The following is a 26,230-nucleotide window of genomic DNA, read 5'->3' on the forward strand; positions in this document are numbered from 1 at the left end:
GAGCGGGGCGGTGCTGCCGGCGCCGGACGCGGTGCCCAGGTAACGCGGCGGGGCCGGCCGGGCCGGGGTCCTCCTGTCTCTCAGGCAGCGGGAGGGGCGGCGCGGACACCGGGGGTCGTCCCTGAGGTGAGGGGCTCCGGCTGGCTCCTCAGCCGCCGGCCGCTGTCCGAGAGCGTTGGGCGCCTCTCCTCTCGGGACGGCCACCGGTGCTTCCCGGGTGAGCCCTGGGCGCGCAGGGCTGCGAGCGTCCCGCTGCTCCCGGCTGTCGCTTCTGCTTTGCACGGGACGAGCCAGGGTTTGTCCGCTCCTGTTTTGAGGCGCGTAGCTTCCATGCTTGCATATTTAAGAGAAAAAAAAAAAAAAAAAAAGGGAGTTCTACGCATTTAAAAAAAGAAGTTAGGAGTTATCCGTGGCGCTAGCAGTTTCTCAGCTCTGTAACGAAGCCAGGTGTTGGTAATGCTTATTTTTGAGGCAGATGAACAATCGCAGGGTATTATCTCCTCTTCCCGGGAAGGAGGAAGCATTTAAGTAAATCTCCAGACGGAATCTGAAGCAGATCATTACCGAGTTAAGACTGTGGCGTCTACCGTAATCCTGTCTGAGCACAACGTCCTAGAGGCTGTTGACATAAAAAAAAAAAATAAAAATTACCACAAGCTTCTATGGTTTTGTGCCCTGTTCAGTAAAAAAAAAAGGTAGTGTAGTAATTTTGATGCTTCTCTCATCTGGCAGAAGTTTGGAAGAGTGAAAGGGATGGCTTTAGCAGATGCTTCAGTTGGACTATCTTTGGCTTAGCCCGATAGAATGAAACAAAGTGATAACTGGTAAGAAGTGCAGCACTTAAAACTGTGAAGGAAGACAGCATCTTGCCACCTTATAGGGAGAAGCAGTTCTTGGGGCAGAATCTAGTACCTCTAGCTTATTTTTGCTAAATGGATGGAGATGGATATAAGTAACACTTGCAAGCATAGTACAGTGAAAATAAAACCTTTAGAGAAAATGGATAGGAACCTGTCAGCCTCCTTTCTCATTTGAGCTTTGTGGGAGTTTTGCTACTGGAAACTACTAAGACCTTGTTGTGACTTTATTTGCAGTTGTTCTTTCATCCTCTAGTTTTACTACTTCAGAGGTAGACTGGTTTTAACATACTGATCTCATCTTCAAAGCAGAGTGAAAAAATAAAGATAAACACTTTCTGCATTCACTCGGAGATGTATTTGATTCCTGATCTGATTGCTCCAAGCAGGCATTTGGGATGTGAGAGGTTACATTTTCATGATAACTATATGTATCAGTAAGTGTGGAATTTCAAGGAGCAGGTTTAACATGCTGTTACTGCTGAAAAGAGTGGCCCTCTGCACCTCTTTTCCAGCCCTCTGATTGTCCATTTTCATGGCCTCTCGTGTGCAGGTATAAGTGGCTGCGTGGTTGGCTGGATTCATCTGTCAAACCAGTCGGTAATTAGCGCCATACAGAAAATGAACTGATGGAGCTGACTGTGTGTCTGTGCTCATGCTAGTGTATATAACAGGGAGAGGCAGGTCCACCCATTTAGGCAGTGTTATGGATCAAAATCAGTTAAGCTGCTTGTGAAAGTGTTCCCTGAGGCTGCACTTCCCTGGAGAGGTGAGCTGGCCTAGTGTTTGTGGTTTGGGTTGGTTGGTTGGTTTGTTTGTTTTATTTTGGTTTTGTTTTGGTATTTTTTTAGATGAAAGCTGTGCAATACTGTCTGTCTCCTTATTTCATGATATAGCTAATATTCTTAGCCCCCCCCTCCACTCTTTTACAGTAGAAAGATTTTTTATTTTGTTTCCTGAAAAGGTTTACTTTTGGGTGATGACCAAACTGGTGCATGTGGAGGGTTACAAATGAAGAACTGGAGAATTTTTAGAAATTTACCTGTGGTGATTATCATCAATAACTCCACTGGAATCATTGCTAAAACAGATGTTCAGTTTTAGAGAACAAAAGCAGTTTTGCTAAATGTAAAGATGGGACTACTAGCAGTAAGTAAAGAAATTGCATTTAGACACAAAAAACAGCTGGATAAAGAATTGAAACAGATGTAGTAAACAAAAAATTGCTCTCAGTTGTAGTATGAACTGTATTTTAACAGCTGTTTCTGACATCAGAAAGATCTCTGTCCAAAAAGATGATAAAAGATGAGACTATTAGCAAAACTTTATTTACATCAGGGGCATGCAAAGAATTTTTCTGGCATCTAAACAGTTTGGTGAGCTTCACTAAGGCTAAGAACAATTGGCCTGAAAAAAAAATCAGTCTTTTGTTTATTGTATTATTTTGAAGTCTATGTTAGTACAGCACGTAATAGATTTTATTGAGATATTTAGTAGAGAATAAATACTTCTCCTTGTAATGTCCAGAAGTTTTATATAAGCCTTTGTGACATAGTTTAATGGCTTAATTGCGGTGTTAAAATACTACTTTTTGAAAAAGTGCTGAATTTCCAGAACTTGGTGTGGTTTAGTTTTAAATGATTTTTGCACTGTGGCTCCTGCCCCTGTCTTGAACCTGTTCTGCGGTGTACATGTCATGTTGTTTAGAACTCCTTTCATGGAAACATTTCCTTTTAGGTCCCTTATTAAAATTATTAAAGCTGAATCTAACTGCTGTCCTTGTAGAATTTATCTTTACAACTTCTCATAAAGAAGGTAAATTGCCCTTTATTATTCTTTGTTAGAAAAGATAGTGTAAGATTTAATAAGTTACTATATCAAATACTCTAGGTGGTCTTAACAGTACAGTGCTTAAGTTAAATATTGACTTGCTGTATAGGACTTTGGTCTTGTGTAACCCTTGCCAAAGCTGAAGCTGGGAGAAAGGTATTGTGGCAAAGATAATGACAACTTAAAATTACCCCCTACCAAACTGAAGCTAGTCTAGCTGTGCACAGAAGCAGCTAGTGATCACAGATGAGGCTCAGCTTGGTGGCGCTTGTAACCGATTAAATGTAGAATTAATTCCTCTGTTTCTTTCTTGTCTCTGTTGAAGATAAAAATTAATTAAAATACCATTTAAAGAAAGCGTGAAATAAGGATGTAAAAAAATGTTAGTGTTTTTTGCAGTGTAGTCTTTAACTACATAAGCATAAACCTTCCTGTAGAATACTCATGCCCAGTGTTGGTAGTTGCTGCAGTGTGATGTGAGTAGGTAATTACGTTTGTACCTGGGGGGTGGTGACAGTCCCCTGTTTCTCTGTAGATAGTGAAATGACTAGAATTTGGGGTCTCATTGCTGGTGCCAAGTCTGGTGGTCCTTTCTAATCTTGCTCTTGCTTATACTTAGACATACCTTTGGCTGGAAGAAATTCTGCGTGCCGGCTGTCAGGATGTCTCGTCTCTGGGACCATGCCTTCCAATGTAGAAGGCTCTTTGTGTTTTATATGCATGTGATCACTTGAAAAAATAAACATTTCTCATTCTTGCAAAGATTCACTTTCAAATATCAACTAAGTGTAACTGGTTTAGTATTTCCAGCCTGTTCCATGCCTCTTTCCTTGCTGTTCTGGGCTTTCTTACAAAGGTCTAAAATCTGGTTGCTAAACTGCATTGAAAATAGAAGAATTTCTCTGGAACTGATGAGATAAATTTTTTTCCTTGGTGATGTGGTATGTATCATTCTTGAATGCTTTGCTGTGGGGAATAGGAGTTTCAAGCTAATCAGGAGGTTGTTAGCAAAAAAAAAAAAAAAGTCAGTCATCTAAGGTGCTTTAGGTGAAGGAATTTCTGCATCCTTTAATAGTAAGATATTTTGAGCTGTTTATGTGTGGGTGAGGGAATAAGTTATTTTATGTCTTTGGTAAGTCTGGTTTACTGTTAGAATCTAGTTCTAGGAAGATTTTTCTCCTATGTTATTGGAAGAAGGTTGGGTATGTCATGTCAACTTCGCTACAAACTGAGGTTTCGATAGAAGAAACAATTTGTTTTAGATGGAAGATTGGGTTGATAAATCCTGCCTTTTTACTAATTCATTTTGAAAACGTTTGTCTAACTGTGATGGGCATGAATTGCTCCTTGCTCACTCTCTGGATATTCTGGAACGTGCATTTATAGAGCTGTCTGTGAAGAGCCTGTGGAGTAAAAGGTGGTTCAGACTTTTAGCATTCCTGTCAACTTTTTCCACTTTGTGAATTTAATGTTGTAGTGTGATTCATTTTCAGGTATGTTTCAGAGATGCATGGATGTTTGGTGTGACTGAGATCAAGATTTAGGCTAAACTCCAGATGGCGGTCAGAGGATTACTTTGAGAGCTAATTACGAGTGTTCTTTGTATAAGTCTGAATAGTTACATCACAAAGATTTTTCTTTAATGATTCATCGGGCAATTTAGTGGGGAAAAAACCCTCAACTTTTTAACTTTCTGATGAAGCGTGTTTTTCCTTAGCCCAGCTGGCTCATATTGAGCTGTACCCCCGTACTTGCAGGCTATTTTAATGGGTATTAATTTCCTGACTCTGAAAATGAGATCTATGATATCTTTGAAGTCTGGATATCTCTTTTTCTCTGCATGTGTGGCCTCCATTTCTCCTTGCATCCATCTACTGAGTAAGCGTACTGCTGTGTTGTGAGCTGTGAACAAATATCTCTGCCCATGGTTTATTCAGGTGTAGACTTCGTTGAGTTAGTGAATGCTATTTTTGGAGTTCCCTCAGGGAGAAGGTGGTCAGCCTATCTAACCTCAGAGCTGAGCAGAGGGGAGTGTAGCAATGTCAGCTTTGGTGTCACTGTGCTGGATCAGCTGTTGGTGGTGGTTCTGTCAGAGATGATCCTGTCTTCTGCAAAGGGGTGTTAGCGGGGTCATCCAGCAGCAAGTTGGTGAGAAAACACTCATTTTACTCGGTTGGTTTGATATTGTTGCCAGGAAACACCTTGTCCACATTTCAGAGACTTGTGAGTTATGGCTGCTCCTACCTTAGCTGAACAGATTTGCCCTACGACTCATAGATAAAGGTCAATGCTCTTGACATCTGCAGCTCCGGGTCACTGTGCCAGTCTATCTTGTCCAGTTGCATTGTCACTGTCTTATTTGGTGTCTGGTGCTGCAGCCACTACAGTTTTGGCCTTTGGTCTGTGACAGGATGGCTTAGGGCTAAAGGCGATGAAGTTTCCTCTCAATTATATCCCTCCCTATTTCTGGACTACTTGGGTGCCCCTCGAAGACTGGTGCTGTTGTATCCTGTGCTGCTGCTGGCTTCAGATCAGCCAAACACCTGAATGTTGGTGGAGGTGGAGAAAACATAGTGCTGGGGTCTCATGCTGATGGTGCCATGCACCTCAGCAGGTAGCAAATCGATTTCTGAGTTTTCCTTCACATCATTTGTTTTCTACCGGTTTTCCTTATAACAACCTGAATGCTAAAGTTTGCAGTGTTGCTCGGTGGCATTAGGACGCCCCTTTGGGAATGAGAATTTTTAAAAATTGCTTTAGTCATAGGGTTGGTGGGAGGACTTCTCTCTCTTCATATCTTCCTAAGTAAAGGTTAGTATGTCATATAGCTGACACAGAGTGCTTTGACCTTCCTGCTTCACTTACAAATAGAGCGCTCTTTTAATGGGTTATTTACATTCCTCAAGGTACAGTGTCCTGTAGTTTCGATGTACTTGCCTGTCTGTAATGGGAGGAAATACTGGTGCTGGTTAACTGGTTTGATATGCTCTCATGATTAGAGACCTCCTGCAGGTGGTCTCTGGGCAGAGATTGAACAAATGTGCTGGCTGTAAGCTACAAGTATTATTTTTGTGTTCAATCATCCATTGCCTCTTCCTGGGGGCAAGAGCTCTGGGGAGAGATAAGCTAAATTGTTGATGGGTGCTGTTCAGTGCAGTCAAGTTCAGGAGCTCAGTAAGCTGACCAGGTAGGCAGTCGACTGAGGAGATACCTGTATAGAAGCTTCCTAGTCCTCAGAGCCATAGGGGATATTTGCAGAGTCTTTTTTTTCCCCCTGTGTCTAGGGCCAGAATGCTCAAGTTGCAACAGAAAGAGTCATCACGATGTCCCTAAGAGATGAAAGGATTTGTACAGGCTTTCCTTTGCTTTGTCAGGGAACAGTTGGGACCTTGGGACCAGCGGCTCGAGCTTGCTGGCGAGCTGGCTGCTTTCCTGTGGTTCCGAACACACTGAAGCAGCAAAGATCATTCCCCAGATTCTGAGTGTGAGATTTGGACAGTGCCCTCTTCAGAAACTGGATTACCATGAAGTTGATTTCTTTGCCTTCATTCTAACAGAAACTGTCAGTTCTCTTTTGAAAAATCTAAATCTAAGCCCAGGCTTCCTGATTCATGAGGTGGGAGGCTATTGTATGTCTGACCCCAAATTGGCTGACACACAAGGTTCTGCAACATGTGATGCCTTGTGTTGCATCAGATGGTGGATGGGTGGTTTTGTTGATTCCCTCCTGGCCAAGGCATCCTCGAACCTTCTGCCTATTTTGTGGGAGGCCCATCTGGTTGCAGGACCAAAACAAAACCCTAATTTCAGACTTGTGTTGCATCACATGGTCTGGGTGCTGGGTAGTTCTTGACACTTACAACAGCCTGCTCTTGTCCAGTACGAGACTGTCATCAGTACCAGGAAAGATGGTAGTAAAGAACCTGCTCGGCCAAATGGCTAGTTTCGCCTCTTTGTGCTCAATGAGTTCAGTGTTTTCTTTGGAGGTCACAGTACTTCATACTCCTTAATTTCTCTTCTTTCCTGCTAAGTCATGCCAGGTGGCTCCCTAAGATTTCATTTCAGTCTTTTTTTCTGAAACCTCATACCTCCAAGGCAGAGGTCTTATACCATACTTGTGTGTTGAGAGAAGACTTTTTTTTTCTCCATAATCAGAGGGTTAAATCTTCCAGACATTCTTTGAAGCTACTACTGAGAGAGCAAGGCTATTTCCAGAGTCACTTGGAGGTGCATTAGAGACTCTTAGGAGTTTGTTTATGCTTTGTGTGATGAGAGAGATATTCCTTGTCCTCCTTTCCCCTGGGCTAGCTCAGATTATGCTGATAGTATTAGTGAAGAACACTTCCAAGACTGATGTCACTCTACAGCAAAAACCTGGAGGTTTGTTGAGATACTCACCAAGCACTGGGACTTTGCAGAGTCAGCCAGGAATGAAACTGCATTTTATGGAGCAAAATGTACTGAGGTTGCTGTTTGCATGGAGGACTCTAATGCTTCTTTTTAGGTAGCTGCGAAAGAGTAACTCCAAGCAGAGCTCTACACACGTTGTGTGTGTGCAAAGTTACTTGAAGTTACAGGAGAGTTGCTTTTAAGTGGCTGGTGGTCTTTAATCTGTATTGTCTGTATGACACTCTACTCCTTCTCTCTTTGTAGTTCTTTCAAACTCCAGCAGCAAGTCAATAAGAACTATGAGTTTGGGATATATGCAAAACCTCTGTACCTGTGAGCCTGCAGAGAGGTGTGATACTTGCCCTGCAGATATGGCCAAAGGGGAAAAAAAATCTTGGGGAGGCTATGCATCTCAAGCAGTCAAGTGTGAAAGTGAAAATGGATAGTATATACTGAGCTGTAATTATTGGGAAGTAGGTGTTTTTTCCTGGACTTCCTGGCTAGTGGGAACCTTGAGAGTGTGACCTGAGTAATGTGAAAGAGATGGAGGGTTTCACTGCCTTGAGTAGTGTTGTAACTTTCACAGACCCTTCCAAAAGGACAGAATATTGATAATAGGAACTGCAGGACATGCTGTGTTGAAATTTTGTCTGCCTAAGTAGCTGCTAGTCAATTCCATTAATGTTTGCATATTTAATAAACTTTTAATGTTGGATTTTAATGAGTTGGCAGTTATCTCTGAACATCCATCAGCAGCAGTCACAGGGTCTAGGTGGCTCTCAAATGCGGATTTTTCTCACTTAGAAGGCATGTGGCCTTTCCATGGGCAGTTAGCACTTGACAGGATATAGCATGCTTTGATTCAGTTTGTACTGATGTACATCAACAATGAATTCTTAATTTGGATGGAGCCCTAGGGTTAAGTTTTCAGGGGAGAAATCTTTTTAAAAAGCTGGATATGAGAGAACATGACCTTCGTTAATTTCGTAACACACCGTTTATCTACTTGGGATGATTCTTGCTAGTGATCTAATTATTTTGGCTGCAAAATGGGCCTCCTAGGGAATTTGTTTCTAATGTGGCATTTGCTCATTTACATTCCCAGTGCTTTTGCTTTGCCTTTTCAGCCTTATTTTCCAAATGTATATCAAACTCCTCAGAATCCCAAGCAGGCTAAGAAGTGCCCTGATTGTGCTGCACACTTGGAACCAAGTGTCTCTAATGAGATTAAGGAAGCTAATATATTATCAAGGGAACCTTGGCAAAATTCAGCAGAAAAGTTCAGTGTTCGTGCTTTTGAGATAAACCTAAATGCAGTAAAATATGCCAGTGTGTAAAATGTAGCAGGCAAGGTAAAAAGGGACTTTTGATAACAGTGTAATTCTCAGTTCTGGCACCAGTATGACTTTAAGTAAGTCACTTCCCCATTGCCAATCTTTAGGATAAATTCTCAGTATGCTACTGTAATGTAGATAGTAAATGTGTAAGCTGTGAGGGTTGCAAGGGTAAAGAAAGAAGCCCTTACTGCTGCCTTTGAGATAAGACAACATAGTAATTCAGTAACTGGACCCATCAGATTGGTTTCAGATGACCTTTCAGTGTGCCTGGTAAAAAGCAGGAAGAAATGTAATGTTTATGTAATGTAGTATCTTTATCTGAGAGCTGTATTTTAAATTGAAGTTCTTTTTATATCTCTAGAATACCAGGTTCTGAGAGGAAGAGCAAAGCGAGTTAACGACAAAAACTGATGGACCATTACATCTTCCAGAATGAGCCTATTCACATTTTTCTACTGGAAACTAACATGTCTTGAAGGTGAGTAGGTTTTGTATGTGACAGATGAGCTGCCCAGTGTCTTGGGCCTTGACCATCAATCTTCCCAAAGGCAGATCTGTCCTCATTTCAGGTTAGTGTGCAACTGCCTTTCTGGGCTGGCACAGCCCATAGAGGCATGCTTGAAAATATGTATTTTGTCATTGGGAGAAATATATAGGAAGTAGGTAATATTTTCCATCATACCAATTAATTGTCATTAATTTGGAAGCTCTTGGAAAAGCTAGAGTGCTTAGTGAAAAAGGCAAACCATTGGGAACATGGGTATTTTTTAGGGAGTGGAGAAAATGCAGGTGTTTTGTTTGCAGTATGAGAAAGTTAAGTTTGTCAGACAAACTTTTGTTTAGTTTGGTGAATGTATTAAATTAGGTAAGGCATTTTCAAGTTCTGTTCCAGTTGTACCTCAAATGGTATTATCAGCGTTCAGAGTAGCTGAAGAAGAGTGCTTGCCATCACAGACAGTAAATTAATTTCACCAAAGTAAGGAACATAATGCTTGAATGAAATTAAATCAGAATTTTATTTTGTAGAGTTTGTGATATCTTTTATGTTATATGTGTACTCAGCCCCTTAGGGCTATAGGCAGTGACCATACAGTATTGTTTTAAAATCCTTTAATAACAGAAACCAAAATGGGAAATGTCACATAAGACCTGCACTCAACATTGAAGTAAAACCAGGATTTCTGAGACAAACAGTTAATGTTTAAAATATCTTGTTTTAGACTTTACTGTCACTTTAATAAATAACATATAAAAGGAAGCCATAAGCCTATGTAAGCTTAGGTTTGCCTGCTTAGCAGCATTAATTCTGATTTTTAATTAGGCTAATAAATTTGCTTTTCTGTTGGTTACTTTATTGATAATGAATATGTCTATTTTTCGGTATAAGCAACCTAATGCCTATGAACTCAAAGCTAATAGAGGAGTGTAAGTGGTGAAAAATAGGTCTAAGTTGTTGTCAATTATCATTCTGTCTGCACAGAAATTGTTCTAAAATGTTCAGCATTGGAGTCAGAGGCCTCTTGTGTGGAAATGCTTTTTGCTGTGAGGAAAAAGGCCTGATAGAAATTCAGCCTACACTGAACTTGGTTTTCCTGTGTTTTTGCATATTTGAAGCTGTGTCTCATTATCCATGTGAGTTACTTAAATATTTGTAGATTTGGTAGTGCTGATGAGGTTGTCATGAGTGTAGCACTTGACAGAGATGGAACGGGATGCAGTGTCAGGGGCCCTTACTACTGGAGGAAGAAAAGACTTGTAGCTGGAGAGAGAAATACTGTTCACGTTCATTTGTGCTATTTGGTCTCTGGTATACTCTGCACAATTCTGCATAAAAGGATGGAAACCTGAAACCTCCAAACAAAAAGATGTTACCAAGTTCTAAAAGGTTCTCTTGTATTGACTAGTTGCCTGTGTTTTGCATGTGTCCTCTTTAGAATCAATAGGATGAGCTGTGGAATGTTTTGGGAAAATGTATGAGTAACTTAATTTATATACATTGGAGCCATTGGGAGTTTGTATGGAAAATTAGTCCTGGAGGAAAATGATTTGCAGTACTGGGTCCATGTTCCTGAATCAGCAGCTTTGTTTCTGAGTAATTTTTCATTAATTGTAAGTGCGTTGCCCTGGGTGTTCCTTACAGCTATGTGTGGAGAAAAGTAATATTGAAGTGCTCAAAGGTACAAACTGAGGACACCTGAATATCTTTTTTTGTGAGCTGGGACAACTGGATTTTGAATTTCTATTGTTATATGTAGTCAGACACTGAGAACTCCTGGAAGACTTTAAATAGGAACTTGCTATTGATGTTTCACACTTTCTACCTAATAATGTGGAAGCTAATCTAATGCTACGGAAAAGTAGGATGTGTTGCAAGAGCCGTAAGTTGAGTGTTTTCCATGTATATGGAAAAAATAACAATTTTTTTCTGTACTGTATTTGCAGTCTAAACATTCAAAAAATGCTGGTAGATCTTGGAGTGCTGTAGTATCTTCTACATTATGTGTTCCTTATATGTAAAGAGGCTGCAAATGGTTATGTATCTGTATAATGATCTTCAGCTGTTTTTTTGGGGGAAGGATATTTTAAGTGCAGTCTGTGAATGCTGCACAAATAACTATCTGTATATTAATCTCCAATATTAAAAAGTTCTTGTGATGTTTGAGTGATTGCAGAAGTCTGTGGTTTAAACTACATACTGTTCATGTGTGGATGAAGGATGTTTTGAAGGTAAAGGTGTTACCTAGGAACCCTTTTGCCCCCAAAATCTGGAAAGTTAGGGAATCTCACTTGGAAATATTTATTCTGCTGTAGTCTGTACTTTTCTGTTGATGTGGATGAATAGAAATACATCTTCTTCCTTTTGCTCTCTTCTTTTTCTTCTACTTTGACATTTTGTGCAAAGTGCAACTTTAATGTGGGGAGAAAGATTGTGCAACAGGGTAAAGAAAGAGGGAGAGTGAAAAGAGGGTATTTTGCTGCTATAAGGCTTCTTTGTTCTTTGAGGTCAGGAAGAGCTGAGCTGCCAGTGATTTCATAAGCTCTTCTATTACCTGTTCACATACTGGTCAGTTAGCCTAAATGGATGGATCTCCCTCTGTATGAGTCTTTAAGTAAATATCAGGCAGTGCTGGTATTCCTGATAACTGTCTGCTCTGAGTACTTGCTCCTATTTCTTGCTTATTGTTGACTTGCTAATTTCTTAGCTGCTATCACAACCCAAGCAGATTTTGTCGGCACAGGGTCTTCTCATGGTGTGCAGCTGTAGAGACACCCCTCTGTTCCAGCCTTGTTAGAGGATATATTTTCAACAGTGGCTGGAAAATATTTGGAGATGTTTCCAGTAAAACAGTTGGTACTGATTCTTGGCTGAGAGCCTCCTCTTGATCAGAGGCAGCATCGTGGTTTGCCAGATGGCCTGCAAGCTGGATCTGGTGCCTGCTCTGATTGCATCCCTCCTGCAGGACAGGGCACCGGAGGAAGTGCATCTCTGGCCTCCCATGGGAGCACCAGAGCACATTGCGTTCAGAACTGTTACTAGAGCAGGAGGTGTCAGCAGTTCATTCCTGCTTGACTGCCTTTAAGGACAGCTAGCTGCTGCAGATAGGGCTTTAGGACTGGAGGTCTGTGAGCTGTGCTTCTCTGGCAGTTGCTGCAGCCGGAGGGTGGCTGAGTAACGATGATATGTTGCTGTCTCCTTGAAGCAGATTACAGATTACATGGGGGACAGGACACTTCAAGTGTTTGTGCTCACTGGGAAGCTGTGCTATGGAGGGAATAGGGCATGTTATCCACTGGCCTACCCAGGTACCATAAGACTGGCTTCCAGTGTGCACACATTCAGATATTGGATAACCACTGGGTTTTGCCGAGGCTCTGGATTTGTGTCCATTTTTCATTTGGATTAGACTGTAGCAGGCTCCTATCCTAAGTGTAAGACCTTGCATATGTGTAGGGGGTCCGTGTAAACTTCTCTTCCTTGCCTGTCTGTCCCTGATACATCATCACTTGTGGCCTTATGGGATTCGAAAATGCCTCAGTGTTTCTGGATTAAATTCTTCTCTCATTGGGAGAAAAATTTGCCACCAATTTAAGCTGAATCTTGATTAAATATGGACAGTTTAAACCTTGGGCAAAGACTCACAAACTGGATGATGCTGCCTAGTCAGAATCAGTTGCCATTCTTACTTTTTCTGGGAGAGTGAATGTTTCCGGTGCTGGATGGCTGAGACCATTTTGGGGGAGCTGTGCAGGCGAGATGAGAGCTGTGGAGAACTGCATAAACTTTTAGATACTCCTTTGCTTTTACTAATACTGTCTTCAGGGCATTCCTTATCCCCTTCTGCCAAGGGGAGCTCTTCCAGCCATCTATAGAGGTGCTTAAAGAAGTCCAGCTAATCATGGGGTTATTTCTTTTTTTCTGGAGATCTTGAGGGTTTCATGTGATAAACTGAAAGCACAATAGATACAACTCAGTTGTGGTACAAGTAGTGTAAGCAGCCTGAGACACACTGAGTTTCCTAGAAGATGACCCATCAGATTCATCCCCACATTAAATTTATAGCTGTTGTCAATGGTACAGCGGTGGATCTGACAGCTTGGTTGCTACATGCATGTAGGCTTTTTTTGATGTTTCATTTGCTGTGTTGGGAGTCATTTGTTTTGCTTCAACTGGATGTGAAATATTACCACTGGGGACTAAGAAGATTCACTTAATGGCAAAGGAGGCTGTACTATCAGCATCAGCCTACGGCTTGCTTTTCTTAGAGCTGTTTTACACAGCCACTGCACTATAATTAACTTTCCATGAACAAAACTTCAGGAATTCCTGATTTGGGACCTTACTGTGCCAGGAGGAGTCTGCAGCCCAGTTTAGTTGGAGAATAAGTGTCCAGACTGAAAGCCACTGCATGCTTTTCTTTTATTAAGATCTGCTATTAAGAAAATAATTTTTGCTAAGCAGAGCATGTTAAGCTGTCATTTAGTTAAGGGAATAAACTGTAAAAACCTTTAATCACATTGGAGGGGAAAAGGAGGTATTGCTTCAGATTCCTGTGGTGTTTTTTCCAGCTTCCTGAGTAAAACAATTCTATTTTTATGGTATATTTTTCCTACATTTAAATATTGTGTGGGTGTATTTTAAAAAAATGTTTGATTACATTATGATCAAGTGTAATGATTAGATACTGATTACTGTGAAAGAAGTACAGCATTCAGTTAATTGTAAGTTTGCCAGGTAGCATTACTTGTCTGAATGTTGCCTTATCACATAAGAAGATATTGTTTCTCAAGCACATTGCACTTGCTATCTTGAAACAGAATTATAGTTCTATTAAAATACCCTTTGCTCAGTGCTCCCAAGTAAAGGAGAAGTTTAGTATTACTGATAAGGTCCACGGGAAACTTTTACTTAGTTCATTTAACACTTGACTTGGTCTCCATTCTCTGGTGCATGAGTGTTGCATTATCTGTTACTTTGAAAGAGCTGTGTTTGGAAAGGTGCTCAACTCTTGTGTTCTGATGTCTGTTACCACAATTTATGTTTCCTTGAAATCTAAACACTGTCTTTGAGTAGATGCATCTTTTTAATATCAAGCAAAGTGGAGCTCTGGTTTTATCTTTTTAATTTACGCAACCTTGATAAAAGCAGCCAGGTTATGCTGGAGTCAATTTGATGATAATAAATTCCTTCTGTTCTTCCTTAAGCCACAGTGAAAATGAAATAAGCTGAATTTACTGGCTGTTCTTCATGCCTTTTTGTTCAGTGCAGAAGAAAATTAAGCTATTTTGACCTTTCTCTGACATGTGTAGTCAGTGAAGATGAGGGCAGAGAAAGGCTTTGTAAAAATAAGTCGATATTGGTCTTTCTAAAATTGTTATTAATGCACTCTTGTATGCTCCAATTAAATTCACAGCCTGTGAAGGCAAGTGCAGGCAATCTCGGCTGCTATTTCATCTACCAACACGTTACTTGGTTTCAGGTTTTTGTTCCTATCTTTGAAGTGCTCTATCACAGAGGTTTTGAGGTAGTGGCTCTGAGTGAGTACCATACACCTTATGGTGAGCTTTGTACTGCACTTCACCTAGAATATGCTTGTACTGCCAGAAGGTCAGCTGTGCCAAATCTGAACAGGGCTATCTGAAATCAGGAGCACTGGGGTCTTGGGCATACCCCTGTGATATACATACGTGGATCAAAAAAAGGCTTGCAATAAACTGGAGGGTTTCAAATTTTAACACTGTGTATATACCTTTGCAAATAGAGTTGCGTACCATTTTGTGCGAGGATCGTAATTCTTTGTGAAAGTGGAGAGAAATGATGTTCTCCTGTAAACGTTACTAGACACAATACTGCTGAGATTATCCCCCCCCCCCCCCCAAAAAAAAAAGCCAAACAAACCCACGCAAAACCCAAACCCGCTTGCTGGTCCAATGCATGTACCGGTGTGTTTTACTGTGTATTTGTTAATGGCAAGGGAGGCTGGGTAGAGCTTCAGTTGCCAGTCCTCTGTGTTTAAGTTGTGCTGACCTGGACTTTGTTGCAGTAAGGGCTGTGAATTCGTTCTCTCAAAGGGGTCTTGTAGAGGAGATGGTGAGTATGACAACTCACGGTGCTGGGGACTATTTCATTAGTTCATGACACAGATCTGCATGCAAACTGAAGCCTGCTGCTGGCAGTACCTAGAAGTGTTATTCTGTTCCTGTCCTGATAGTGGGGGAGTCGGGAGACATGCAGCTAGCATCAAATGGATTGTACATTTGCATTGTCCATTGTAGCTGTAACTTATGAAGTAAAAACTGAGTATGCGTAGTTTACCACCCAAAAACTGATAGCGTGTATGCTGCTACCTTGTATTTTTCAGTTGTATTTGAAGAACTGAGCTGTATGCTTTTAAATTGGTTGTGTTTTCTCCTGAGATGGCAGTTAAGAAGGGGAAAGCTTAATGTTTGCTTGACAGAATGTTGCAGCAGTAGCAGAGGATATTGTATTCTTACTCAGTATAATTTCAGGTCTAACAGAACTCCTACTTATGCTTTGGTACATTCCTGTTTCTCTGCTGTATGTTTTCTAGACAGATGTGCTTGCACTGGCTGACTTATCTAAAAAGTGATTATAGTGGTATCTTTATTTGCTCTGCCCTGTACTGATATTAGTCTTCAGCCAGCGCTTTCTGTTTCTGGTGTCAGCATGGGCAAAGTGGAGACAGCAGAATGAGCTGGTGCTTAATTCCTTGCTTGTGGATGGGGGAGTATTGTACACTGAGAACCTGTACAGCATAACTTAGTGGTGAACATGAATCATGGTTGGTTGTTTCAGGTATAGACCCCAGGAAATTGAAACCAGCCCTGATTTTGCCTGATAGAAGAGTTTCAAAACTTAGGTAATGTGACTCAAAGGAAAGGCTTTTCTGGATGCACTTTTCTTCTAGAAAGTTATGATACATTTATCTAGCATGCTGTCTCTTGCATTTAAAATGATTGACAGGTTATGGGAAGTGCCATCTGAAAAATGCAAGGGGTTTGCTTTCTCACAGTATATAAAAAGAACGCTTCACTTTGTTGTTTCTGCACCAGAAATGGCAAGGCTTTGTAATGGAGTTAGGATGTATGCCACTGTAGGTTTTCATTTTGGCTTACTCTGAGAAAAATGCATATCTTCAGAGGTACATATATTGTAGTTTGAAAACTGCTACTGCTGTAGATGAGTCAAACCAAATTCTTAATTAGATTGCTGTGAAAAATGGAGTTGTACAGAAACACTTTGCATCCCTTAAAAAAAATTAATGTTGGTGCAATGGTATTGATATTGGGCATTGGATCATACAAAGTTAAGGTCAGAGTTTGACAAGAGCATACCCTGCCTACTTAAAAATTCTTCCCCTCCATTTCTGGGGAGCTGGATGTGCTAGCCTAGATTAAAACAGGCCCAGGGAACAGCAGTGTAGCCAGCTTTTGAAAGTCAGGTCTTTCAGCTGCATGCCTAAACTAATAGGCACAATTCTACGTTTTATTAGTGTGTAATATTTACTAAGACTTCTGTTCTTAAGTATTATAAATGCTTCTCCATATTGCTTAAAAAGATGGGAAAAAAACATCTTAGAATCAAGGAATCATGGAATGGTTTGGGTTGAACGGAACCTTAAAGATCATCTAGTTCCAACCCCCCTGCGATGGGCAGGGACACCTTCCACTAGACCAGGTTGTTCAAAGCCCCATCCAACCTGGCCTTGAACACTTCCAGGGATGGGGCATTCACAACTACTGTGGGCAACCTGTTCCAGTGCCTCATCACCCTCACAGTGAAGAACTTCTTCCTTACATGTAATCTAAAGATGCCTTCTTTCAGTTTAAAGCCATTACCCCTTGTCCTGTCACTACATGCCCTTGTAAATAGTCCCTCTCTGGCTTTCTTGTAGGCCCCCTTTAGGTACTGGAAGGCTGCTATAAGGTCTCCCCAGAGCCTTCTCTTCTCCAGGCTGAACAACCCCAACTCTCTCAGCCTGTCTTCATAGGAGATGTGCTCCAGCCCTCTGGTCATCTTTGTGGCCCTCCTCTGGACTCGGTCCAACAGGTCCATGTCCTTCTTAGGCTGGGGGCCCCAGAGCTGAACGCAGTACTCCGGGTGGAGTCTCATGAGAGCAGAGCAGAGGGGGAGAATCACCTCCCTCAGCCTGCTGGCAATGCTTCTTTTGATGCAGCCCAGGATACGGTTGGCTTTCTGGACTGCACATGCACTTTGTCAGGTCATGTTGAGCTTCTCATCAACCAACACCCCCTAGTCCTTCTCCTCAGGGCTGCTCTCAATCCACTCATCACCCAGCCTGTATTTGTGCTTGGGATTGCCCTGACCCATGTGCAGAACCTTGCACTTGGCCTTGTTGAACTTCATAAGGTTCGCACAGGCCCACCTCTCAAGCCTGTCAAGGTCCTTCTGGATGGCATCCTTTCCCTCCAGCGTGTTGACTGCACCGCACAGATTGGTGTTGTCGGCAAACTTGCTGAGGGTGCACTCAATCCCACTGTCCATGTCTCTGACAAAGATGTTAAACAGCACCAGTCCCAATACCAACCCCTGAGGAACGCCACTTGTCACTGGTCTCCACTTGGACATCGAGCCGTTGACCACAACTCTTTTGAGTGCGACCATCCAGCCAATTCCTTATCCAGTGAGTGGTCCATCCGTCAAATCCATGTCTCTCTGATTTAGGGACAAGGGTGTTGTGTGGGACAGTGTCAAACGCTTTGTACAAGTCCAGGTAGGTGACTCAGTTGCTCCTCCCTTATCCACCAATGCCATAACTCCGTCTTAGAAGGCCACCAAATTTGTGAGGCGTGATTTGCCCTTAGTGAAGCCGTGTTGGATGTCACCAATCACCTCCTTATTTTCCATGTGCCCTAGCATAGTTTCCAGGAGGGTCTGCTCCATGATCTTGATGGGCACAGAGGTGAGACTGACTGGCCTGTAGTTCCCCAGGTCTTCCTTTTTTCCTTTTTTAAAATGGGGGTTATGTTTCCCCTTTTCCAGTCAGTGGGAGCTTTCCTGGACTGCCATGACTTCTCAAATATGATTGGTAGTGGCTTAACCACTTCATCCGCCAGTTCCTCAGGACCCGCGGATGCATCTCATCATGTCCCATGGACTTGTGCACCTTCAGGGTCCTTAGATCGTCTCGAACCTGATCTTCTCCTACAGTGAGTGGTTCTTCATTCTCCTGGTCCCTGCCTTTGCCTTCTGCAAGTTGGGCAGTGTGGCTGGAGCACTTGCAGGTGAAGACTGAGGCAAAAAAGTCATTGAGTACCTCAGCCTTCTCCATGTCCTGGGTAATCAGGTCTCAGATTTCCTTCCAGAGAGGGCCCACGTTTTCTCTAGTCTTCCTTTTACCACTGACATACCTGTAGAAGCTTTTCTTGTTGCCCTTGACATCCCTGACCAGGTTTAATTCTATCAGGGCTTTAGCTTTCCTAACTTGATCCCTGGCTGCTCAGACAATGTCTCCCTGTTCCTCCCAGGCTACCTGTCCTTGCCTAAGAAATATAGCTTATTGGGACCTCTTGGAATGAATGCTATTAAATGAACTTGGCTATGTGTAGCAGTGAAGAGAATTTCCTGAATTTTATTAACACTGAAGGATTTTTATGAAAAAAGAAAGTACATATATAAATGGCTATAGACATGTCCAGTAAAAATGGGCAATTTTATTAAACTGTGAATTTAAGGGAGTGTTAGAACGGTTGCCTGGGGCTTCAGTAGGATTTTTTCAGTACTCTGGATGGTTAATACAGAATAGTCTAACTGCTAGGACAGAGAAACCCAGAATAATTTTCCTTGTCCCAGTTAAGTCAAGAACTATTAGAGCAGTGGAAATAAGGTTTCAACAAGAGGGGGAAAAAAGGGTGAGGGAAGTGTCAGCTCTCGCTCTTGCTAGTGAGAGGGGAGTGTACACAAATGCACCAGAAGTTAGAATGGAAGAAGTGAGTAGGAGTTACGAATGAAAATAGAAAATAGGCTAATGTTGCCAAAGCATGTAAGTGGGAATGATTTTCACTCTTCCTGGTGCTTTAAAAAAAAAAAAAAAAGCAAACTGTATGAGTGTTTGCAGTAGGATGTGCAGGTCAAAGTAATATGTGATTTTCTTTGACCTGCACGTTTGTCAAGAAAGATGGCTTCTCTGTTATCAAGCCTGATGCTTGAGCCATTATGAGTCATTTTTCTCCAACCTAGTACCACTGAATTGCACTACACTGGCTACACAGGAGACCAACCATGATCCGATGGCTTTGCTTCCCCTGGTGCTGGGAGCAGGGAAGGCACAGAAGCTAAGAAACTCTAGTAATAAACCCCTTTCACTGTCTAGCTGATACTTAAATGTTTGGAGGAGTAACATCAAGTCCTTCTTAATGTACCTTTCTCACCTCCTTTTCCTAAAGTATTATCTTTTTCTCCTGCCATGTCTTGAGATACTTGATTATGATACTGCAATAGAAGTAAAATTTCTGAGCAGCATATTCAAGGACCAGGAGCTTGAAAGGTGGGCTTGTGTGAGAGGTATCTTTAACTTTCTTATTGCAACAACCTGTAGTGACTTACTGGGAGGTACTCAGTAAGCAGAATTTCTAGTTTCTTTTTGAAGTGCGAGTGTAACAAGACAACTGGAAGGAATGAAAGGATGTAATGTAGAAGGCCAGGTATTAGACAACAGCCCCACATGCGGCTGCATATGCGAAGGCTGTTTGCTCAGTAGCCACGACCAGTGACCATTATGCTTCTTGACTGTCAGCCTTCTAGTCCAAGTCAACAATCAATAGACTGCCTGTTAGAAGAAATGATAGGGCTCTTCACTAAAGGAAAAGATACTCTGCTCAACTCCTTGCAAGGAACTCAGCATTGTGCTTGAGGATTTATCTTCAGGAATAATTTCTGATAGTGGTATATCTTTATTCTCCCATCAGCAGTCTGGCTGATATTTGAAGCTATAAATTTGAAAAAATGACTAAATCCTGGCATGGCTTCATGGGTAATCAGTAGCAATACCTTCATGACTAACTCTTGTCTCCTACCTGTGCAGACTGTTGGTGTGTCAGGATCCATGCAAAGAGGGATGAGGAACCCATCTGCCATCTTCAGAAACCACCATGCCTCATTCCATCACTCAGTGATTCCCTTTGACAAATGGGTTTTGAATGTAATAGTCCTGAGCAACTCATTTGCTTGTTCTGTCCTACCCTTAGCTTATTTTAGGGATTTTCTGTGTCATGCTCTTACCAGAACAAGAAGATGTACCAGTGTGTTTAGGCTTGCAGGAGGTATTACAGGGCCCAGGGAAAAGACTTCCACTGCCTGTGTTTCCTCATTCTGAACTGGTGATCTGCCTGGACCATAAGAAACTGCTCTCACACTTGGGTATCTATACAGTCCCCTGTCTCACTCTCCCTGATCTACATTTTTAAGCATCAAGGTTAGTTTCTGTGGTTCTCAGATTAAAATATGTCTTGTCCCTTGTAGTTGAGATTCATTATCTGTACAGCTCATTTGCTCTTGAACTATTCAGAGCAATAAGGCTATTTCTGTAATGCCTCTGAATGAAGCATGTGGGAAGCAAGAAGTTTGATCAACTTGTTTCTTACACAGAAGATAGAAGGCAAACCCAAAGGGGAGGCAGAAGTGAGCACTAAGTGTTCTTTTCTTCTCAGCAGGCTCTTCTAATGTGCTAAAGAAAATTGTCCTTCATGTTGTCTCAGATGATTATATTCACAAGAGCAGCCTAGAAGATTCATACTTGTATTAGGCACTAACCATTTACAGTCAAAGTCTTATTTTGTGCCTTTATCGTGATTACCTTTGTTACCTTGTGCACTTGGGCTGGAGAAAAGAGTCACATCATTCTGATTGCTTCATGTTTTTTGAGAGAAAATGCTTCCTGAGCTTCATTCAATCTCTGAAGTAGAATTTGGTCTTTCTGGGAATCATGTGAGATCAAGTGATTGCCTGGAGCAAGAGAGCATGTACTGAAGCTGCAGTAGCAAAGACCTTGATATTAAAGGCCACCTGCTATTGCTTTCCATCTCTTCAGCCTTAAAGTTTACTAGATTATAAATTCAGCTTGTCATCTTCCTATATAATGGCTAGCAGTTCTCTAGCAGATGAACAGGATGGTTTCGCAAGGATTATTTTGTATTTATATTCCAACCAGAAATCTCCTCTGTCAGAAACCTTGGTGTAGTCTTCACAAGGTGTACCGAGTTGTCTTTCGGCCTTCTTTCTGGATGCTCCTTTTACTATTTTCTTGGTCTTCCTGGGGACAGTCAACAAATCCCATGTCAGCATGTAGCTTTGACCTTTGGATTTGCAGCCCAGCTTACCTGGTAGGAGTAGAAAAAATGTCCCACAATAGCACTTTAATAGTTTTTTTTCCCAAAAATTGCCTTATATTTATCAGCTTGTATGAAGAATTTCTTATGAAAAACTCAAACGAACTCCTGAACCCTTTCTGGTTGAAGAAAATGGGGGAAAAATGTCTGATAGTCTATATTGATGTGGCTGAACTTCACACACATACACAGAGCATGGTTTAACCTGTATTTTCTGTTCCTGGTGGGTATTTTATTAACTGTGCTCAGTCAGAAATACATTCCTAGAAAGCTGGGATTGTATTTTTGGAGTGAACTTTATCAGTGTTTCAAAACATAGAAAAAACTTGACTAGGATTGCTGTCCCTGTGCAGGTCTGCAGGCCTATGATTCACCTCTGATGTTTTGGTCACATACCCTTAAGTGGTATTTCCTCACCCTTGAATCTGTGACATAAAGGACAGAGCACCTTTTCAGTCATTTTGCTTGTAAGTAGCTTTAGTAGTTGAGTATAGCTGTTCTAAAATATTTTTTCGGTTTCAGCCTATTTTCTTCAGCCTAAGCACAAATACAGTGGCCCCTTCAGGGCTACATAGGTTCAGGTATTGTGGTATATGGAAGGTGCAGTCATTTTTTTTTGTTTGTTTTGTCTGCCGTTTGGCACAGGAGAGACTCCCCTGGCCCCCAACTGCTGCCAACAGTTAAAGACAGTTACCAGTCCCTAGCAGGAATAAATGTTTTCAGCCAATATTTACAGCCCATTCTGTCCTGGAAGAATTGAGCTACTGGTGCTGCTGTTAGCTGGAGATGTAGGGAGGCTTCCTTTTGGCTCTTCAGTGAGAAATAAGATGTAAAATACAGCTCTGGTGGTGGCTGTTAGCTTTACATGTTGCCCAAGGAACACTGCAGAAGGTTTTGCATAGCTATGGCTCAACGTACTTCATGCGTCTGTGCTTTTTTCTGAGACAGAGGGTCCTGATCTGGGGAGTAACCATGGTCGCCTTGGTCCTAGTAAGGAAAGACCGTCCCTGTTGTTGAATGTCACAAAGTATGACTAAGGCTGAGTCTCCTGGAGGCGTTTTGGGAGTCTGTCCATGGACCGCTTCCTTGGAGCGTTCTCCCTTCTAGAGCCTCTGTATGAGGACAAGGTCATCAACCAGTGTTTGATAAGATACAGGACAACTGTTTTGCTTACTCAATATAATCTATCTTGTATTCAGAGTAAGATAGAATATCTCATAAGAAAAAGTTGCATGATTGTGTTACAGGAGATTGCAATATTTAATGTTTTCTGTCATTTGAGTAGCATGGCACCACAAGATTTTGGTTGTCATCTGTATCTTTTCAGTATTGGATTTGGCTTCTTTCTCCAGAGGCCTGCAAAGGTCACCGTTTTGCAAGGAGAAATGCCATGTGACATCAGCTTTTGGGAAGCTGAAAATTCAAAGCAGCCAGCAGTGAAAATTGAGGTCCTGCTCTATCAATGGTGATACCTTGCTATGTGAGGTGTATGGTGTATGTAGAAGGCCGGAAGGTGCTGTCTTGTCTTTGAAAGTTTGTTGCCAGCAGCTAATTGCAGTGAAAAAGAGGCTTCTGAAGTGAGTGTATTTGCAACATTTAATTGTGTCCTTGTAGGTTAATTGAGGCTGTGCTGTGGGTTTCTGTTTCTTCTTCATTTTTTTTTTCCACTACCTGAGGAGAGAAGAAAAATACTTGTTGGAACAAACTGCTTCTGAAATTCATGGTCACTTTCCAAAATACACTCCCAATCTTGAGGAGAGTGCAAAATATGAGAATACTAGTGTATGTGTTTTTAAATCTGTTCATACTTTTAAAAGAGAAAACCTATACTCATTGATGACCTGCACTTGTTGTGTGGAGGTTTACCAGAGGCTGGACAGATTTCAATAGGCTCTGCAACATTTGTTATTTGCTATTTCCTAGCTTGCCAGCGTGTTCAGCTATACGAAGCTCTCATACTGGGAGTGAGGAAAGCTTAGCAAAGGGCTTTCCTGCTCTTACTTGGTGCTTGTCCATTCAGTACTTGGGGATAGCTGGCTTGGAATAAGTGACATAATTCTAATAAAATACAGTTATGCTGCTGAGCTGAAATCTGGATTTAACTGAACCTTTGATTTTAGTGAAGCCACATTTCTCATTAGGATTGGAGACAGGGAAGAAGACTAGATATGCTGGTGGAGATGACAGAGGAGAGAGAAGTAGTTGCATGAATTTCAGCAAGTGGACATAGAAGCAGGAATAAGAATTAAGTTTGAGATGAGAAAGCTGTAAATAGGGAAGGGAAATAGGCTTCTCTCTGAAGGTGGAGGGGAAAGAAGCAGATAATCGTGATCAGGTGACAGTCTGGGGAAGGTAAAGAGCGGGAAAGGGAAGAAAAATGGAGTTGGAGATCTCACAGGGGTCATGGAATGCATTCATTTCTTTTTTAGGGTCTTGCATTTTAGGCAGGAAGAAACACTAATTAGCCAACTTTTCTCCCCTCACAAATTTATTTAACCAGTCTGACCTTACTGTTTAGAGTGGGATGGGAGTAACTCAAGGAAATAATGGGGAAGGGATGGTCCTTACTTTGATGGGTTTTATTTGCAAGGGAAATGGCACAGAGAAAATCAGCCCTTCTTTTAGGGAAGGTGTTGCAAGATGAACAGTCCCAGGTGGGTCCCTTTTCTGCTCCCAGGGCTCTGTGGATTGATTTTCTTCAGTATTTCCACATACACCTTCATTCTCTGGTTCTACAGTTTCACAGTTTCCTTAGAAGGCAACATGCTGCCTTTAATCAAAGCTTTGTAACACTTGCTGTTTTCTAAGGTGCAGTGCAATAGCTCTTGTTCTCTGGTGATGTTATCCCCAGCACTGTGTCAAACTGTCAAAGCTGTGAAACTGAGGTGACTACTTCAGAGCTCTGTATAGGTTGCTAGCCCTTGTGCTGCTGCATTGTGCAGTAGTGAAGGGAGAGAGCTGAGTAGGTTACTGGCTTGTGCATGCTGCATCTGTAGTGCCAGGTATAAAAATCTCCCTGTTCTTTTTCTCCTATTTTATTTTTATACTTATGTTTTCACTTTGTGTCATTTAGAAATAAAAGCAGGAGTGTGCAGTTCAGCAGCAGCAGCACTATGCTTACTACGAATCTGCTGCTTTACTCGAATTAAACATTTTTGGGGGCAGAGACTCCTCACTGCTCCACCCCAAGTCTTTCAGCCTCCTATAGTGTGATGACTTTTTTCTTTGCACTTTGACACAGGTCCTGCAAGAAATACAGTGAAATTATCCTCCGTTGGCCTCTCTTCCTTCCAGCCCATCTTTCCTTTGTGTGTCCAGTTTGTCTTTTCCTTAACCATAGCTTAAGGGGAGCAGCTGTTGGTATAAGTAATGCTTAATATTCCCTGTGAGTTGGAAGATTTCATCCCAGTCTGATGGGCAGAGATCTGGCCTCAGTTATTTGTACCTTTGTCTGTTTTCAGTGGTCTGTACTGAGGTGGTGTAACAGAGTAGGAGCTCCTTATTCCTCAAACCGGGTAACACAATGCTGCAGCATATTACCTACTGATGCTGTAAGCTGTATTGACTGGCTTGGTTCCTGTGGAGGTACCTTCAAAGGCCTGGATCTTATCTGCATGCTCTTCTGTGGCCTGAAGCCTGGAGTGAAACTTGGGCAGTGGTTCTGTTTCTTGGGCACGCTGGGAGCGAAGATGACTTTTGCAGAAGAGAAGGTTGTTTCTGAGTCTAGTCAGAGACTTTTGCAGGACCTAAGGGATATTGCAAATACTCAATCTTCCTTGCAAGAGCATGGTTTACTTCTTTGTTTAACATTCTTAGTTTAAAACAGTGCTGCACGGGTGCTAAAAAGCCCACGCTCTTAAAATAGATCAAGTAGAACAAGCACTTCACTGATGACTCCTCTTCAGGAGAGGAGAGAGAGAAGGTAGCAATGAACAGATGGCAGGTATTAGTCATATCACCTAATATATCTGAAGACCTCAGATGCTATCGACACAAAGGTGGTGGAGGAACCTTGAGGGAATGAACCCTCCTAGCAAACCAGACTGGATATTAGAGTTGCACACAATACAGATTGAGGGGACCTGAGAAAATGAGGGGACTTGCAGCCAAATGACCTATGCCAAGAAAAGTATTCTTGCAGAGGCTCAGAAAGCCCTGGACAGAACCTGAGACTACTTTTGCCTGCCCAATTTGCAAAGCCATTCCCTTGCATGTTTGACGTGTCCTTGAGAGCATTGTTCCTTGGAGCTCCCTTGCTTATAATGTAGTTGCCTCTGCAGAAGGCATAGTACAAAGGTCCAATACTTCAGAAATAAGTGGATTCTTTCAATTTCAATATCAGCTTGAATGGTGTTATTCTAGCTTTTACTGTCATGAATTCTGTACAGAAGCTGCTTGATCATTTCACGTAGTATCTAAATTGCCAGTGTGCACCTTGCAGTCTAATTCGGCTGGCTCAGCATTCCCTCTCTTCTCTAGATCGCTGGTATCTACACATTGGCCCTGGTCCAGTTGGCAGTAAGGTCATAGGAGAGCCTCTGAGATGCTACTGCCTGCTGATTTGCTGGGAGCACATCATGTAAATGAAATATAAAATATGTACAGTCATTTGTATATAAGTGGCTTCCAGCAAACTTGACACCACAGAGCAAGTAGGCCACAGAAGTACCTGCGGAGGCATCATGGGAGAAGTGCATTGTTTCCAGTTGCTTGCTCTGATTGCATTGTTTGTATAATCGTTTGCTTTAAAACCAGTCTGTCCTAAAGGCAGCATGGCTGTGCGAACACTAGAGGGTAGGAACACAAGTTGCAAATGTGGGTTCTTTTGACTTCCCTGTGCAGAGATGGGGTCATCAGGAATCACAGCATCAGTCTGATCTCCCTGCAGAATGGCTGTATCTTGACTTCCCCCCCCCCCCCCCCCCTTTTTTTTTTTTTTTTTTTTTTTTT

The 26,230-nt window shown here is 41.9% G+C and overlaps 1 protein-coding gene across 3 annotated transcripts in view; it reads left to right on the plus strand.

Annotated features, from left to right (window-relative positions):
* The window catches only part of MAP3K13 (mitogen-activated protein kinase kinase kinase 13), an 84,415-nt gene continuing 58,185 nt past the window's right edge, over nt 1-26,230 (plus strand). For all 3 annotated transcript variants that reach the window (XM_010561154.1, XM_010561156.1, XM_010561155.1), the window contains exons 1-2: nt 1-39; nt 8,775-8,891. The gene's annotated coding sequence lies outside the window, so the exon portion shown is untranslated. The remainder of the gene's footprint in view (nt 40-8,774; nt 8,892-26,230) is intronic.

This window comes from Haliaeetus leucocephalus, unplaced genomic scaffold (genome assembly GCF_000737465.1).
Source record: "Haliaeetus leucocephalus isolate CR32 unplaced genomic scaffold, Haliaeetus_leucocephalus-4.0 Scaffold143, whole genome shotgun sequence".
Taxonomy (NCBI): Eukaryota; Metazoa; Chordata; class Aves; order Accipitriformes; family Accipitridae; genus Haliaeetus; species Haliaeetus leucocephalus.